Raw genomic sequence first — 19,763 nt, 5'->3', positions numbered from 1 at the left:
GTAAGAGGGCCATTCAGGAGTCCGGTCACAGCGGGGAAGAAGCTGTATTTGAATATGTTTGAGCGTGATCTCAGAATTTTGTATGTTCTTCCCGATGGGAGAGGTTCAAAGAGTCACTAACCCGTCGGAAGGGTGCTGTATTATCGTGACCGCTTTCCCAAGGCAGCGGAAGGTGTAGACAGAGTCGTGGGATGGGAGGCAGGTTTGTATGATGGATTGGGCTGTTTTCACGACTCGCTGTAGTATCTTATGGCCTTCTGTCGACCAGTTGCTATACCAGGCTGTGATGCAGCCAGACAGGATACTAAATTGCTATCAATTGTCACTGCCAGTCCACCCACCAGCACATCTTTGGATGTGGGTAGAAACAGGAGCACCCGGTTGAAAAAAAACGCAGTCACACGAACAAGTGCCAACTGCTCAGAATCACACGAGGTTCATTCAAAGAGGCATACGACGGCACAGTGGTTAGCACTGGTGCCTCGGAGCGCGAGAGACCCGGGTTAAATTCTGACTCTGGGTTACTGTGTGGAGTTTTCACTTCTTTTTGTGCCTGCGTGGGTTTCTTCCGTGTGCTCCCGTTTCATGCCACAGTTCAATGGTGCGCAGGTTAGGTGGTGCGCAATGCTAAAATTGCCCTTTGTGTCCATGATTCCGGGGGTAGAGCAAGGCACTGGATCTATGCCGCGTGCTCTTTCGGATATTGTGTTCAGACTCTATTGGCCTAAAGCCCTCCTTTTGCCCTTCAGGGATTCGATGGATTCGAACAAATTGGTACAATAGCAAGTGTTTGTATTGCACTCAATTTCCATTGTTCTGACTTTTGCATTTGTGCCCGGAACACCGTACGCTTCACGTTGAATAAGCGCAACGTTATGGCCTATAGGGATAAGTGAAATACGTCATTTTTCCCTTTCGCCACCACCACTCCCCCCCCCCCCAACTAAATGACCATTTGTACGTCATTTACGTTTGCAGTACCTCCGAAGTTCGAAATTCAGCAACGCGTAAACATTCCCGCTGGAATCCAAGTTGTCCAGTAACGATTTCTGTTTACTTGACAGATTGTTTGGCTCATAAACAAATCCAGTATTCTTTACATTTAGTCTCCTTAATGAATCCTGCCGTCATCAATGATCTGGGCATATGTCCTCCTGGGTTTCTCTGTTCGCGGAGAACATTTGAACATAAATAAAATGCATTTTATTAGACACCCGAACACTCCTTTTCCCACAACACATCAGATCGTACATTTCTTCATTTAACTATAAAGTCCACGCCTATTCCATCTCTCGTCCTAATTTTGAATGAAATATGTTGCCACCAGGGGCACCCTTCCTCCATCTGCCATGTCTCGTCTTATTGAACAAATTCTAGGTTTCTGTGAGATACCCTCTTAATCTTCTCAACTCCAGCGAATGCTATCCCAACCGTTTCAATATCTCCCCATACGTCTCTCCGGTCATCGAAGAAATCAGTCTGGCAAACTTTGAAGATGAAGGGTAGAAATTAACATAATGATCATGGAAGGAAATGGTTTCGAAGTGAATCGTTGTTGCTGCGGTTGTGGCTTTTGTGGGGTCAGTGTTGTCGCAGTGCGACCCTCTGAACAATGGATTAAGACACAAGGGTCAAGTCTGTGCAGTTCTGTCCGTCACCACCCGATGGAGCTTTTCTGAAGAGATCCAGGTCGGTGCAATTCTAACCTATTACCTTCAGATGGAGCTCCCGTCTCCCTCTGAAATTACTAGTGCGTTATAATAATAACTTATTGTGACAAGTAGGCTTCAATGAAGTTTTGGTGAAAAGCCCCTTATCGCCATAATTCCGGCGCCTATTTGGGCGGTGAGGGGAGGCGTTGCTGGTGTGGGAATTGAACCCGCGCTTCTGGCCTGCTTTAAAAGCCAGCTGTTTCGCGCCCTGTACGAAATACCTGTTGAATCAGATTTTATCCTTTCTCTGATTTATTTCCACGCAGCATATCCAGCTAAATTCAGGACACTCTTCTCAGTTTTGGCTGTTCCCATCCATTCAGATGGACGTTTGAAGAGGTGTGGACCTGAGGAAAATGTTGTTTTCACTCTAGCACTCAATAATATCTTTTTACAGATTTGATTGCTGTATGTGCCTTTTCAAAAGGTGTGTCTTCATATTTCTGACTGGCATCGTTATAAATCGCTTGTCAGAGAGAGCAGCAGAGAGAGAGAGAGTGTGTCATGGTGGAATCTCTGCACAGAACCGAGGACAAAATGATGCTCTACGGACAACGTGACTTTCTTCCAGAAGATGCTGAATGGCTCCACCAATGCAAGCAACAACACGATGTAGTTCAGAATTTCAGATTCGACGGCTGGCTGCTTGCTCAGTCTATCAAGCGGACATCACTGGGCCTCCCAGAGAACCCTCACGGGATGACCTGGGCAAGTTCATTCGAACATGGATGTCACAATGTGTACAATGTTCAGTCTTTAAGCGGAAATCTCAGTGTGTGGCAGCAGCTATAAACATGCCTGTAGAATAAAGCAGACAGCAGGACGAAAATTAAACAGAAAACACAGAACAGACAAAAGTTTTACAAAAGTATCCTATTAGTACAAAGATGTGTAGATGTACAGGTAGTGCTTCGGAAGTGGAGAGGTTGCAGAAAGACTTCGCCAGGCTATGACTGTGGGCAAACAAGTGACAGATGGATACAATGTGGAAAACTGTGAATATAATAACATAAGAACTAGGAGCAGGAGTATGCAATCTGGCCCCTCGAGCCTGCTCCGCCATTCAATGAGCTCATGGCTGATCTATTGTGGACTGAGCTCCACTTTCCGGCCGAACACAATAACCCTTAATCCCTTTATTGTTCAAAAAACTATCTATCTTTACCGTAAAAACATTTAATGAAGGAGCCTCAACTGCTTCACTGGGCAAGGAATTCCATAGATTCACAACCCTTTGGGTAAAGAAGTTCCTCCTAAACTCAGTCCTAAATCTACTTCCCTTATTTTGTGGCTATGTCCCCTAGTTCTGCTTTCACCCGCCAGTGGAAACAACCTGCCCGCATCCATCCTATCTAGCTATTGACTGTCAGAAATAGTTGACACAAAGACCAATTTCTAAACGGGGACAGGCATGGAAAATCAGAACAAAAGGAGAGATAGGGCAAGTTGAGGATTTACTTAAGCTAAACTTGCGCGTTCAGTTTGCAGTATGGAAGGTAAATACAATGTTAGCATTTATGTTGAGAGGGCTAGAATGCAAGAACATTGTACTCAACAAGTACTGCTGAAACCCGATAAGCCATTGGTTAGATCGGATTTGGAACATTGTGAGCAACTTTGTGTTCCTTGTCTAAGAATGGATGTTCTGGTCTTGGATAGGTTCCAGAGGAGGTTTACAAGAATGATCACTGTAATTAAGAGCTTATCAAATGAGCAAAGGTTCAGAATTCTGGGTTGGTACTCGAAGGGGTTTAGAAGGATGAGTTTTTCATCGAAACTTCCAGCTTACTCAGAGGTCTAGAGACAGTGGATATGGAGTATATGTTTCTACTTGCACAAGAGACTGTAACCCACGTGTCCAGACTCAGACTGAAGAGACTCTCCTTTAAAATTTAGACGAGGTGGAATTTCTTTAGCCCGTGGATGGTGCATCTATGTAACTTATTGCCGCCGAAGGCTTTGAAGGCTAAGTCACTGCGTGTCTTTAGTACAGAAATAGATATATTATCTGTTAATAAGAGGACCGGGGATCATTTTGAGAAGGTAGGACAATGTGGATGAGACATGTATCAGCCAAGACCGAATGGCGAATAAGAGTAGAGGGCCGAATGGCCTAATTCTGCTGCAATATCTAACGATCTATGATGTTATGGATTTCCCATTAAACATCTCTCCGCCATAAATCTCATGGGGGCGGCCCGATAACCAGCGCGCACAAGGAATCCTGTGTTCCAGATTAGACACAACTGTTGCTCCTTCATACCTACATGGATTTGGAATCGTATGACAACCATGCCGTTGATATAATTTCTCCATACATTTTCATCTATATTTGGCCGTCCTTTGCTGTGATCCATAATTGCTCTGAATTACTGGACCATTTCAGAGAAAAATTTGGAGTCAAATACACTGTCGTATGTCTGCAGTCACGTGTAAACTGGGCAAGGTAAGGAAGACTCATTTATTTCTCTAACGGCACGACTGAACGTGACGGCTCGCTCTGAAAATCTGTAATAGTCTCAGGGCTAGTATCAATGGGATTAGCATTTATTTCCAAATTTCCTGAATTGATTTGAATTTCGGTCAGGTGTTGTGGCGGATTTTGAAATCACATCCCCAGTTTATCACCGTGGGCCACTGGTTTGGAAGCCGAGTGTGATTACCGTTCCACCATAAACTGCGCAAAATTGGATCAAGATGTTAAGCTTTGTTTAAGGTCGACATCAGGTTCACGACAGTTAACCGTGCCCATTGCTGCACCAACAGTACGTCTTTCGGGACTTGTGGGAGGAAACCAGAGCACACGGAGGAAACCCACGCAGATACGGAGAGACCTGTATCCAAAAAGCAACCAAAGCCGGGAATCGAACCAGGGACCATGGCGCTGTGAAGCAGCAGTGCCACTGTGCCGCCTATAACAGGAAAGGGCAGTCAAGGGATCGTCCGGGATCTGAACCCAGGATTTGAATCTCTCGCATGCTGCTGGACTGAAATGCCAATGCAACAATCATACTCCTAGACCAACGAGACACCACCTGGCGACACACATACAAACATATGATATATATGTGTAAATATGTCGATGTGCTGTTTGTGTATGTATCTATTTTTCAAATTGACTGGAACCACATCTTGTAATGTAGCCTTCCTATTGCGTTTATTTTAAGTTAATAAATGGTCATTTAGGATTAATTGCAGCAACATTTGACCTTTCCACGTCGGTTTGCATTTCATTCCTCATATTATACCCAATTGAAAATATACAAGAAGAAGAACCCGTATTCCAATTTACCGTTCTGGCTTTTGAGATACCATTGCATCTAACATCGTCAGATTACCCAACAAAAGAATGAGCCGCCACAGATCTTGGAAGAGCATTGCAAAGAATATTCGTCCATGCTTCCATCTTTATTGGTCAAAAGCTGAATCTATATTTAATTAAAACATCTGTTTATTAGATGGGAGAGTTGCTGGGTAGACCAGCATTTGCGTTCCATCTTTAAATACCCTGGAGATGCCCTGTGACGCCATGTCAAAAATAGCTAACAAGGAGAACATCCGGCCACTGTCAAAATTGTCAACCACCAGACCATCTGAAGTGTCTCGACCAGTTATCAAAGGCATTATTCAGCTGTCTGCTGGAATTGTGTCCACTTTTCAGGACGAGTGCAGTTGCAGTAACACCCAAGAATCTCAAGAGCCTAGTTTAAAAAAATCAGCCCGCTTTACTGTCAACTCATGTGCAGCGTGTTTCTCTCCATTCCCTACACACAGTGTGAGCCGCAGGTTCGATCTACAAGGTGAACTTCAATAACCCAACAGATGACCCTGTGACAGCACCGGTCAAACCCACAGTAGCTACCACCGAGAATGACACAGACAGGCGGAAAAAGTGGTCGCCTTCACCTGGAACCACACCCCATCCTGTCTGCGAAAAAATTAACAATTCCGTCACTATCGCTGGGTGAAAATGCTGAAACTCCCTTCTGAACAGCACTGCAGGCGAACATACTTCAGAAGTTCAGGATAACAGCTCATCAGAACTTCAGAGGGGCATTTAGCGATGGGCAATAATTCTTGGGTCTGGATTGAGACTCGCCCATCCCATGAAGTAATGAAGCAAGAAATATCCCAACACGAAAATTAATAGATAAAAAAACAAACAAAGAAAAAATAGAACGACAGCACAGGAACAGGACCGTCGGCCCTCTCAGACTGCGCCGATCCAGATCCTTCATCTAAACCTGTCGCCTATTTTCCAAGGATCTACTTCCATCTGTTCCCCGCCCGTTCATTAATATGTCTTGATGCATCTTTAATGATGCTATCGTGCTCGCCTCTACCACTTCCGCTGGCAAGGCGTTCCAGGCACACACCACCCTCTGCGTAAAAACACTTTCCACGCACATCTCCCTAAAACTTTCCCCCTTCTCCCTTGAAATCGTGATCCCTTCAAATTGACACCCGCACTCTTGGAAAACGCTTGTTGCTATCCAACCTTTCCATACTTAGGGGCAGCACGGTAGCATGATGGATAGCATAAATGCTTCACAGCTCCAGGGTCCCAGGTTCGGTTCCCAGCTGGGTCACTGTCTGTGCGGAGTCTGCACGTCCTCCCCGTGTGTGCGTGGGTTTCCTCCGGGTTCTCCGGTTTCCTCCCACAGTCCAAAGATGTGCGGGTTAGGTGGATTGGCCATGCTAAATTGCCCGTAGTGTCCTAAAAGTAAGGTTAAGGGGGGTTTGTTGGGTTACGAGTATAGGGTGGATACGTGGGTTTGAGTAGGGTGATCATTGCTCGGCACAACATCGAAGGCCGAAGGGTCTGTTCTGTGCTGTACTGTTCTATGTTCTATACCTCTCATAATTTTGTAGATCTCAATCAGGTCCCCCCTCAACATCCGTCTATCCAACGAAAAGAATCCTAATCTACTCAACCTTTCTTCATAGCAGGCACCATCCATAGCAGACACCATCCTGCTGGCCCTCCTCTGCACCCTCTCTAAAGCATCCACATCCTTCTGGTAATGTGGCGACCAGAACTGTACGCAGTTTTCCAAATGTGGCCGAACCAAAGTCATACACAACTGTAACATGACCTGCCGACTCCTGTACTCAATACCCCGTTCAATGAAGGCAAGCATTCTGTATGCCTTTCTGACCACTCTATCGACCTGTGTTGCCACCTTCAGGGTACTCCCAGATCTCTCTATGCATCAATTTTCCCCAGGACTCTTCCATTGACCGTATAGTCAGCTCTTTAATTAGATCGTCCAAAATGCATCACCTCCCATTTGCCTGGATTGAACTCCACCTGCCATTTATCTAGCCAACTCTCCAATCAATCTCTATTTTGCTTTATTCTCTGACCGTCCTCCTCGCAATCTGCAAATCCACCAAACTTAGTATCATCTGCAAACTTGCTAATCAGACGACCTATAACATCCTCAATATCGTATCAGTATATCACAAACAGTGGACCGAGCACGGATCCCTGTGGAACACCAGTAGTCACCTTTCTCCATTTTGAGACATTCCATTCCACCACAACTCTCTGTCTCCTGTTGCCCAGCCAGTTCTTTATCCTTCTGGCTAATACACATTGAACCCCATACGACTTCACTTTTTCCATCAACCTGCCATGTGAAACTTTATCAAACGCCTTATTGAAGTCCATGTATATGACATCTACAGCCCTTCCCTCATGAATTAACTTCGTCACGTCCTCAAAGAATTATTTTAGGTTTATAAGACATCACCTTCCCTATATAAAACCATGATGCCTATCACTGATAAGTCTATTTTCTTCTAAATATGAAGATATCCTATCCCTCAGTAACTTCTCCAACATGTTGACTACCACTGACGTCAAGCACACAATTCCCTGGATTATCCCTGCTACCCTTCTTAAACAAATGGACGACATTAGCAATTCTCCACTCCTCTGGGACCTCTCCCGTGTTCAAGAATGCTGCAAAGATATCTGTTAAGGCCGCAGCTATTTAGTCCCTCGCTTCCCTCAGTAACTTGGGATATATCCCGTCCGGACCTGGGGACCTGTCCACCTTGATGCCTTTTAGAATACCCATAACGTCCCCTTTCCTTCTGCCGACTTGCCTAGAGTATTTAAACATCCGTCCTTGGCCTCAACATTCGTCATGTCCCTCTACTTGGTAAATTCCGATGCAAAGTAATCATTAAGGAACTCACCCATTTCCTCTGAGTCCACGCATTAATGCTCTCTTTTGTCTTTGAGTGGGCTAATCCTTTCTCTAGTTAGCTCCTTTCTCCTTATATACGAATAAAAGGCGTTGGGATTTTCCTTAACCATGTTCGCCAAATATATTTCAAGACCCCTTTTCGCCCTCTTTATTGGGCGCTTGAGAGTTGTCCTACTTTCCCAATATTCCTCCAAAGCTTCATCAGTTTTAAGTCGCCTAGATACTATGTATGCTTCATTTTTCATCTCAGCTGGACTCACAATTGCACCCGCCATCCATGGTTCCATAATCTTGCCATTTATATCCCAGATTTCACAGGGACATGTCTGTCCTGCACTTTAATCAACATTTCCTTAAAAGACTCCCACATTTCCAATGTGGATTTACCCTTAAACAGCTGCTCCCAATCCACATTCCCTAGCTCCTGCCGACTTGTGTTATACTTGGCCTTTCCTCAATTTGGCATTCTTCCTTGAGGACCACTCTCGTCATTGTCCATGAGTATTCTAAAACTTACGGAATTGTGATTGATATTCCCAAAGTAATCACCGACTGAAACTTCAACCACCTGGCCCGGATCATTCCCCAATACCAGGTCCAGTATGGCCCCTTCCCGAGTTGGACTATTTACACTCTGTTCTAAAAAGAAAACTCCTAGATGCTCATTACAAATTCTGCTGCATCTACGCCTACAACACTATATGAGTCCCATTCAATGTCGGGGAAGTTAAAATCTCCCATCACGACCACCCTATTGCTCCTACAGTTTTCTATAACCTGTCCACATATTTGTACCTCTACTTCACGCTCACGTTTGGGAGGCCTGTAGTAACGATCCAACAATGTTACTGCACCCTTCCTATTTCTTACATCTACCCATATTGCCTCAGTGCTCGAAAACTCCATCGTGCCCTCCTTAATCACAGCTGAGATATCATCTGTGGGCAGTAATGCAACTCCTGCACCCCTTTTGCCTCCTTCTCTATCCCTCCTGAAGCATCTGTAGCCATGAATATTTAGTTGCCAGTCTTGCCCTTCCCTCAACCAAGTCTCAGTAACACAAATAACATCATATTCCCAGGTACTTACCCAATCTCTAAATTCATCTGCTTTACCTGCTACATTTCTTGCATTAAAACAAATGCACCTCAGACCATCTGTCCATTTGCGATTATCATCTATTTCCTGTCTGCCCTTCCCCTAAGTCACATTGAGTTTATTATCTAGTACCTTACTGGCTTTAGTTGCTGCTCTTTACTGACCTCTAACTTCCTAATCTGGTTCCCACCCCCCTGCCACATTAGTTAAAACCTCCCCAACAGTCCAAGCAAAAACACACCCTAGGACATTGGTTCCAATCCTGCCCAGGTACAGACCATCAGATTTGTAATGGTCCCACCGCCCCCAGAACCGGTTCCAATGTCGCAAAAATCTGAACCCCTCTCTTCTGCACCATCTCTCAAACCACTAATTCATTCTGACTATTCTTGAATATTCTGCACTCTATTGAGTATATGGTCAACCTCTTCACCCTTTCCTTATAACATACCATTTCTCTTTTCTGTCAAATTGTGAATCTGATTTGAATTGTCTCTAATTGGACTGCACATCTCCTCAGATAAACACAGTAAATCTGTACACTGTATATTAGTTGTAGTTTCATCTCTGTGATGCACGTTTCCAACCTGAATTCGCTGCTTAATAATCCACCATCCCAGCAGCAAAGATCGAAATTCAATATTTCGTCCTTGTTCCTTGCTGCACTTGCGTCCCAGATCAATTGTTTTATCTGTCAGCACACCCATGTCCTTCCGTACTGCAGTATTCTGCAGTGTCTCACGACTTATATGTTACTGTGCATTTATATTAGTCTAGGAATATGTGGAAATCTTCCCGAATTCGGCCGCACCTGTCACCTTTTTGTCTAAATAATTTGACCAATTATATAATGTTTCGTACTCTGTATGTATATTATTTACATGTTCCTTTCCCCCTGTCTAGTTATCCTCAGCAAAGCTAGTTGTAATACGCCTTTACTCACTCCCTTCAAAGAAGTCATGTGCAAAGAATAAAATAACTAGGAGCAGGAGTCGTCCACATGACCCCTAGATCCTGCTCCACCATTCAATAAGATCATGGCTGATCTTTTGTGGACACGGTTCCACTTATCCACCCGCTCACCATAACCTTTTATTCTTTTATTGTTCGATAATTTATCTATCTTTGCCTTAAACACGTTCAACGAGGGAAGCTCAACTGCTTCGCTGGGCAGGGAATTTCACAGATTCACAACCCTGTGGGTGAAGAAGTCTCTCCTTAACTTAGTTATAAATCGCCTCACTCTTACTTTGAGCTGTTCCCTCGTTGTAGTTTCACCCGTCAGTGGAAACCACCTCTCTCCTTCTATCCTATCCATACACTTCATAATTTTATATTTTTCAGTAAAGTTCCCTCCTCATTGTTCTGAATTCAAATGCGTACAGTCCCAGTGTAATTAATCTATCCGCATAATCTAATCATCTTAATTCCGGAATCACCGAGTGTCTCTCATCTGCACACCTTCCAGTGCCAGGATGTCCTATCTGAAGTAAGGAGAGAAAAACTGTACACAGTGCTCCAGATTTTACCTCACTAGCAGTAAATTATGGACCAAGAATCTCTGAAACCTCGGGCAATCCATTGTGTGCATTATTGGAAAGCATTTTGGAAAGAAAATAGGGTTCCAGACACAAAGCATAGGGAGTGTGCCTTGCCATTTTAGAGGGACCGCTGAGATCCGATGGGCGTATGCCCTCCTTATGCACTGTCGGGATTCTATGTTTCTAAATAAATATTAATGGAAGTTTCTGTTTGTACTTGATGAATCTTGCCTGTCACCTCCCCAAAGTCTTCTAATGAAACACAATTTACCTTTCATCAACTGCTGATATAATTGTGTGTATACAGTAAAATTTCCCGGGTCCCTTCTCCGACGTACTAAATAACATATTCCAGCAATTCACCTCTGACAGCGGTGAGGTTGGCTGAACGGGAATTCCGTGATTTTGTCACACTTTCCCTGTGACGGGGCGACATTTATAATATCTCAATCTGCGTCAGACTTTCCGAAACCATATTTCTTCCTGCTTCCCCATTGCTTTTTTCTGCTTTCTTCACTTCTTTTTCTCTGTTCCCTTCCAGATCTTCCTACCTTCCTATTTCAGTGCGACGTCTGTGTGGCTGCTAGTATATCTATGTGACCACGTCTGAACCCATGTGGTAACTTCCTCTTCACGTCTTTCAGTATCACTTCCAAAAATCTAGTTAATTACTGCAAATACTTTGCCGCTCTGCGGTTAATTTTGAGAATATCGTGACAGACAGAAAAACAATGAACGTTTTACATGTTTGGGAGTTTACATCCAGTATGTCTTTAATCCAAATATCTCTTCTGTACCCTCTCTCAATTTCAGAACATTTTTATCGATAATAGATTATGACTCACATTCACTCTAATTTTTATACGGTCACTCACACACCGCCTCTCCATGCAGCCCCACCCCAGACTTTGATGGTGCCTAGTTTTCTATTCATTTCACTATGCTTGTAGGGGTTTTACCTCTCTCCATCTCAATCTCTCTCCCTCTTCTAGCTCTCTCTCTCATCTCTCCCTTCTCGTTATCTCTCGCTCTTTCTCTCTCTCTCCTCTCGCTCTCTCTCTTCATTCTCGCTATCTCCTCTCTTTTCTCTCTCGCACTCTCTCTCTCTCTCTGTCCCTCCCCCTCTCTCTCTCACACACCCACCCTCTCTCTCTTTCTCTTCAACTCTCTCTCTCTTTTGTCTCGCTCTCTCCTCTCTTTCTCTCAGTCTCTCTCTCTCTCTCTCTCTCTCTCTCTCTCTATTTCTCTCTCTCTTTCGCACTCTCCACATCATTCCCACCACTCCGTACCCCATCACTAAACTTACACAATGACTAAGTTCCTCTTCATGTCACTGGAAGGGATTTCATAAATCTTCTCGCTCTTTCATGTCTCTCTGTCTCTCTTCTCTCGCACTCTATAACATCGACTAGCGTTTGTTATTTTAATTCGTCCCCATCACTCATTCAAGAGCTACCCATCTTTGGATTTCTCCATTTCTGATTCACAAATGCAGAATGTGTGTGTATGCGTGTACGTTTTCATCGCCTGTCGGAGTCCTGCTTATTCGCTGCAAATGAAATCTGATGGCGACATGTCTTTCTACCTGCCTTTTCGTCAAATCTCTCTCAGTGTTGTGTGCAGAATGAAGCAATCGAATTCAACAGAGTTAACGTTTGCTATTGAAACCCCAAGAATTAAGTCAGTCACAATTATTCATAGTAAGATGTCTTACAACACCAGGTTAAAGTCCAACAGCTTTGTTTCAAACACTAGCTTTCGGAGCACTACTCCTTCCTCGGTGAGAAGTCCTCCGAAAGCTAGTGTTTGAAACAAACCTCATGGACGTCAACCTGGTGTTGTTAGACTTCTTACTGTTCTCACGCCAGTCCAACGCCGGCATCTACATCTCACGATAATTATTCATGACACCGCTGATTTCATACATTTCAAAATAATTGCTTCAGTTGCCGCTGGACAGTCAGTTACATAGAACGATACAGCGCAGTACAGGACCTTCGGCCCACGATGTTGCACCGACATGGAAAGTCAAAATCTAAAGGCCATCTAACATACACTATGCCATTATCATCCATATGCTTATCCAATAAACTTTTAAATGCCCTCAATGTTGACGAGTGGACTACTGTTGCAGGTAGGCCTCACCACTCTTTGCGTAAAAAACCTACCTCTGACCTCTGTCCTATATATATTACCACTCAATTTAAGGCTATGTCCCCTCGTGCTAGCCACCTCCATCCACGGGAGAAGGGTCTCACTGTCCACCCTATCTAACCCTCTGATCACTTTGTATGCCTCTATTGAGTCACCTATTAACCTTCTTACTCTGACGAAAACAGCCTCAAGTCCATCAGTGTTTCCTCATAAGATTTTCCCTCCATAAAAGGCAACATCCTGGTAAATCTCCTCTGCACCCGTTCCAAAGATTCCAAGTCCTTCCTATAATGAGGCGACGAGAACTGTACGCAAAACTCCAAATGCGGCCGTACCAGAGTTTTGTACAGCTGCAACATGACCTCATGGCTCCGGAACTCAATCCCTCTACCAATAAAGGCCAACACACCATTGGTTTTCTTCACAACGCTATCAACCTGGGTGGCAACTTTCACGGATCTATGTACATGGACACCGAGATCCCTCTGCTCATCCACACTACCAAGAATTTTACCATTAGCCAAATAGTCGGCATTCCTGTTATTCTTTCCAAAGTGAATCACCTCACACTTTTCTACATTAAACTCCATTTGCCACCTCTCAGCCCAGCTCTGCAGCTTATCTATGTCCCTCTGTAACCTGCAACATCCTTCCACACTGTCTACAACTCCACCGACTTTAGTGTCGTCTGCAAATTTACTCACCCAACCTTCTGTGCCCTCCGCTAGGTCATTTATAAAAATGACAAACAGCAACGGCCCCAGAACAGATTCTTGGGGTACGCCACTCGTAACTGAACTCCATTCTGCACATTTGCCATCAACCACCACCCTCTGTCTTCTTTCAACAAGACAATTTCTGATCCACATCTCTAAATCACCCTCAATCCCAGCCAACGTATTTTCTGCAATAGCCGACCGTGGGGAACCTTATCAAACGCTTTACTGAAATCCATATACACCACATCAACTGCTCTACCCTCGTCTACCTGTTCAGTCAGCTTCTCAAATTACTCAATAATGTTTGTGAGGCATCGCCTATCCTTCACAAAACCAGTCTGACTATCCCTAATCATATTATTCCATCAAGATGATTATAAATCGTATCTCTTATAACCCTCTCCAAGACTTTACCCACAACAGACGTGAGGCTCACCGCCTATAGTTACCCGGGTTATCTCTACTCCCCTTCTTGAACAAAGGGACCACATTTGCTATCCTCCAGTCCTCTGGCACTAATCCTATAGCCAATGATGACATAAAAATCAAAGCCAAAGTCTCAGCAATCTCTTCCCTGTCTTCGCTGAGAATCCTAGGATAAATCCCATCAGGCCCCGGGGACTTAACTATTTTCACCTTGTCCAGAATTGCCAACACTTCTTCCCTACGCACCTCAATGCCATCTATTCCCAATAGCCTGGGTCTCAGCATTCTCCTCCACAACATTATCTTTTTCCTGAGTGAATACTGACGAAAAGTATTCATTTAGTATCTCGCTTATCTCCTCAGCCTCCACACACAACTTCCCACCACTGTCCTTGACTGGCCCTACTCTTACCCTAGTCATTCTTTTATTCCTGAAATACCTATGGAAAGCTTTTGGGTTTTCCATGATCCTACCTGCCAAAGACTTCTCATGTCCCCTCCTTGCTCGCCTTAGCTCTCTCTTTAGATCCTTCCTCGCTTCCTTGAAACTATCAAGGGCCCCAACTGAAACTTAACGCCGCATTTTCACATCGGCCTCCTTCTTTCTCTTAACAAGAGATTCCACTTCTTTGTTAAACCACGGTTCCCTCGCTCTACCTTCCTCCCTGCCTGACTGGTACGTTCTTATCAAGAACACGCAATAGCTGTTCCTTGAACAAGCTCCACATATCCAGTGTGCCCAACCCTTGCAGCCTACTTCTCCAACCTACACATCCTAAGTCATGTCTAATGGGTTCGTAATTGCCCTTCCCCCATCTATAACTCTTGCCCTGCGGGGTATAATTATCCCTTTCCATCACTAACGTAAAGGTAACCGAATTGTGGTCACTTTCTCCAAAATGCTCACCTACCTCCAGATCTAACCACTGGCCAGGTTCATTACCCAAAACCAAATCCAATGTCGCTTCGCCTCTTGTTGGCCTGTCAACATATTGTGTCAGGAAACCCTCCTGCACACATTGTAAAGAAGAACGACCCATCTAATGTACTCGATCTATATCTTTTCCAGTCAATATTTGGAAAGTTAAAGTCTCCCATAACAAGTACGCTGTTACTTTCGCTCTTTTCCAGAATCATCTTCGCCATCCTTTCCTCTACATCCCTAGAACTATTAGGTGGCCTTTTAGAAAACTCCCAACCGGGAGACCTCTCCTTTCCTGTTTCTAACCTCAGCCCATACTACCTCGGAAGAAGAGTCCCCATCTAGCATCCTTTCCGCCAGAGTAATACTGTCCTTGACTAGCAGCGCCACACCTCCCCCTCTTTTGCCCCCTTCTCTGAGCTTACTAAAACACCTAAACCCCGGTCCTGCAACAACCATGCCTGTCCCTGCTCTATCCATGTCTCTGAAATGGCCACAACATCGAAGTCCCAGGTACCAACCCATGCTGCAAGTTCCCCTACCTTATTTCGTATACTCCTGGCATTGAAGTAGATACACTTCAAACCATCTACCTGAACACTGGCACCCTCCTGCAAATTCAAACCTGTGCTCCTGACCTCTATACACTCAATCTCCCGTAACCCAAAAACTACAATCCAGGTTCTCCCCCCCCCCCCCCCCAAGAGCACTAACAAATCTCCCCCCCCTAGGATATTGGTGCCCCGCAGGTTCAGATGTAGACCATCCTGTCTATAGAGGTCCCAGCTTCCCCAGAAAGAGCCCCACTTATCCAGAAATCTGAATCCCTCCCGCCTGCACCATCCCTGTAGCCACGGTTTTAATTGCTCTCTCTCCCAATTCCTCGTCTCACTATCACGTGGCACGGGCAACAACCCAGATATAACAACTCTGTTTTTTCTCGCTCTGAGCTTCCATCCTAGCTCCCTAAAGGCCTGCCTGACATCCTTGTCCCCTTTCCTACCTATGTCGTTAGTGCCAATGTGGACTACGACTTGGGGCTGCTCCCCCTCCCCCTTAAGGACCAGGAAAACACGATTTGAGACATCACGTACCCTTGCACCTGGGAGGCAACATACCAAACGTGAGTCTCTCTCGCTCCCACAAAACCTCCTATCTGTGCCCCTGACTATTGAGTCCCCAATTACTAATGTTCTACTCCTTCCCCCTTCCCTTCTGAACAACAGGGACAGACTCCGTGCCAGAGGCCCGTACCCCATGGCTTACCCCTGGTAAGTCCCCCCCCCCCACATGTATCCAAAACGGTATACTTGTTACTAAGGGGAACGACCACACGGGATCCCTGTACTGACTGCTTACCACCAGCCCCTCTCACCGTCTCCCATCTATCTTTATTCTATGGCATAACTACCTCCCTGAAGATCCTATCTATGACCCCCTCTGCCTCCCGAATGATCCGAAGTTCATCCAGCTGAAGCTCCAGTTCCCTAACACGGTTTTTGAGGAGCTGGAGTTGGGTGCACTTCCCACAGATTAAATCAGCAGGGACACTGACGGCGTCCCTCACCTCAAACATTCTGCAGGAGGAGCATTGTACTACCTTCCCTGACATCGCCACGGGCTACGGGGAGAATGCTGGCAGGTGGAGTTGAAATGCCCATCAGCCATGATTGAATGGCGGAGTGGACTCGATGGGCCGAATGGCCTTACTTCCACTCCTATGTCTTATGGTCTTATGCTCTTATGGTCTTATATTTAAACAAAAACAAGAAAAAGAAAAAGAAAGGAAGAGCTTACCTGATATCCCCTCAAACCCTGCTCCCGCTGAAAGGTAAGCAAATTTAAAGGCACTCACTCACCTTCACAACAGGCCCCTCCTCCCGCTTCCCAACGACCGTGTTTTTTTTGGTTAGAGGATGAGGTAGGGTGGGAAACACTGACGACGTGTTTAAGGTTTAACTGTCACTTGACAACAGCGCCTACACACACCACCTTCAAATTAGGCTGACCGCACTGCACGTATGCAAATATCCCCAGAACAGCTGATCAGCAGCTCTGCTCTGCTGCCCTCTGCTCGATGATGAGTTACGTAATAAATATATAGAAGGCCTTTACCGTCACATCCCCCAATAAAAAAAACTGGAGTATTCATTGTAGTTTAGAAGAGTGCGAGGGATTCTAATATGAACTTATACAATTCAAACAGGATTCGACAGGTGATTCACGAAGAATGTTGCCGATGGTAGGTGATCCAGTACTCGAGGTCATAGTTTGAGGATAAGGGATGAAACCTTTTGGACTGCGTTGAGGAAAAATATCCTCATCGAGGAGTGGTGAATGTATGAAATTCACTGCCACAGAAAGGAGTTGAGGCGAAAAAGCTGTGTGATTTCAAGAAGGAATTAGATATCGCTCTTGGGGCTGGAGGGGTCACGGTGTATGGGTGGATAGCGCATGTAGAACATGTATAGAGGAGATTTCCAAGGATGTTGCCTGGTATGCAGGGAAGATCATATGAGTAAAGGCTGAAGGAGTTGAGGTTGTTTTGGTGATGTCCTGCAGGAGGGGACATAGCTTTAAATTGAGGGGAGATAGATACAGGACAGATGCCAGAGATAGGTTCTTTACTCAGGGTGTAGTAAGGGCGTGGAATGCCCTGCCTGCAACAGTAGTGAACTCGCCAACACTAAACGCATTCAAATGGTCATTGGATATGCATATGGACGATAAGTGAATAGTATAGAGGGACTTAAGAGGGGTTTCACAGGACGGCGCAACATCGAGTTCCGAACGGCCTGTACTGCGCTGTAATGTTCTATGTTCTATGTAAACTTGTTGATCAGCCATGATCATAATGAATGGCGGATCAGGCTCGACGGGCCGAACATCCTCCTCCTGCTTCTATTGTATACCTGTGATTCTATGTATGCGACACACGGATGATGATAAACACCCCATACCCCTTCAACGAAATTAAGTTTTATAACTGCTTTCACCTCAGAGACATTGAACGACAATATAAATGTCTATCTGACTGTAAGATCAGGCATTGTCATTTAATAATTTCATGGCCAGCATAAATTTCACTCATCGAGTGTCCTACTATGTCATTTCGGGTGGCCTTTACGTGTCAAGAATCATTGTGTGCGGCTAGAATCATATATAGTTCAAGTCCAGGGAAGGAAGGCATTGCGGCTTGATAATTTGACTATATTGAAAAATGCAACTTTGCGATTCAGTAATATAATTTAAGGAAGGAAATCTGCCTTCTGTACCTGCCCTGGCCTATACGTGACTCCAGACTCTGAGACAACTGATAGATTTCCAAATGACTTTTGAATATAAATCTTTCGAATACAATCGCTTCAGGAAAATTTAGGGATTGACAATAAATGCTGGCCCAACCACGGAGGCCCACATCCCAAAACTGAGCACTTACAAACAAAAATCAAATTTCAGATGCATAGAATGAGCTACACTAATGTGTTTCGATCATAGTAAAGACTTACAAAGGAGCAGCAGAACATAGATCATTTTAATTCTCAACGTGGTGTGTTCGAGCAGTCCACACGTAGTCATGAAGACTTGTTCAAAGCTGCTGTTTCTGTTCGCTTATCTGAAAAGTTTAATGACAGTTAAGAAGGAAGGAAGACAATCATTGCTAAATTGACCATGTTCCATGTCTTTCAGATAACTTGAAGTTGATCCCCATATCACTCCTTTCCTCAGGAGCGTTGTACTTGTTTTATTTTGTTTTTAACTGTTGTATTGAAAAAAAAACACAACTGCAAAAAAACAAATGCGAAGACAATCGCTTCATCTCCGCGAGGTGCGTTGTTTCTTCAATAGATTTTGACGGTTTCCTCTGAAATCTACAATAAATCAGATTTCTACTGCGGCTAAACGATTTTAAATTGCAAACCCATGCTTCCAGGGAAGCCCAAGCAAATGTGATTCCCCACATGCCGTTATAATAATAGTACAACTATCTAAACTACTTGCCTTTACTAACCCGAAACTCAACTTACGAGCATTGCAGGAAATGATGGTCGCTGTGTTATCGCTGAGTGCAGGCCACAGCTGTTCAGCTCTCTGTTGACTGCTCAGTGAGATAAGCGTGGCGTGCAACCACATTGGTGAAAACAAAAGGGAAATTACAGCATTTGCCAGTACGCCGGAGCATGGAAAAGAGAAATAAATAATACAGGGTTATAATCATGATTGAACCAAACATTATCTGTTAGGAATCAGTGGAAATAACTGTCTTAAATCATGGCGTGTTCTGATTATAGTATCGACTGTTCTTCGAGGAGATTGTCGGAGAGCAATAACGTCCGCGAATGAATTGATGCAAAGGAACATGTGGGCAGCACGGTAGCACAAGTGGATCGTACTGTGGCTTCACAGAGCCAGGGTCCACGGTTCGATTCCCCACTGGGTCTCTATCTGTGCGGAGTCTGCACGTTCTGCCCGTCTGTGCGTGGGTTGCCTACGGCTGCTCCGGTTTCCTCCCACAGTTCAACGACGTTCAAGTTAACGTCCATGATAAATTGCCCTGAGTGACCAAAAATATTAGGAGGGGTTATTGGGTTACGGGGATAGGGTGGAAGTGAGGGCTTAAGTGGGTCGGTACAGACTCGATGGCCTGAATGGCCTCCTTCTGCACTGCTCATTTTCAGGAGCGCGGAGTATGCTTTTTTCAGCGAGAGCAGTAACCAGGGGGCTGTTTCAAGTTTACAGTGTGTGGGAGGAGCTGAACGGGAGCGGTAAGTTACCCTATTTTTAACAATTACCTTGCAGGAGCAGTGTTTGGGAGGAGCTGAACGGGAGCGGTAAGTTTCCGTATGTTTAAAAACTTACCTTGAAGGAGCAGTGTATGGGAGGAAATGAACGGGAGCAGTAAGTTAGCTTATTTTTAAAAACTTACCTTGCAGGAGCAGTGCGTGGGAGGAGCTGAACGGGAGGGGTAAATT

General features: G+C 44.8%; 1 long non-coding RNA gene across 1 annotated transcript; it reads right to left on the bottom strand.

The window, feature by feature from the left end:
- Positions 1-1,180: 1,180 nt before the first annotated feature.
- On the bottom strand, positions 1,181-18,949 carry LOC119958271. Its single transcript, XR_005458994.1, has 3 exons — positions 18,819-18,949; positions 18,300-18,406; positions 1,181-2,510 (listed from the first exon to the last, which is right to left on the bottom strand). It is a non-coding gene; the product is annotated as an uncharacterized LOC119958271 (long non-coding RNA).
- Between the last annotated feature and the right edge of the window lie 814 nt (positions 18,950-19,763).

The sequence above is a fragment of the Scyliorhinus canicula genome, chromosome 29, assembly GCF_902713615.1.
Source record: "Scyliorhinus canicula chromosome 29, sScyCan1.1, whole genome shotgun sequence".
NCBI lineage: Eukaryota > Metazoa > Chordata > Chondrichthyes > Carcharhiniformes > Scyliorhinidae > Scyliorhinus > Scyliorhinus canicula.
Note: the sequence above shows the minus strand (reverse complement) of the source record. Positions and strands in the feature narration are given on the sequence as shown.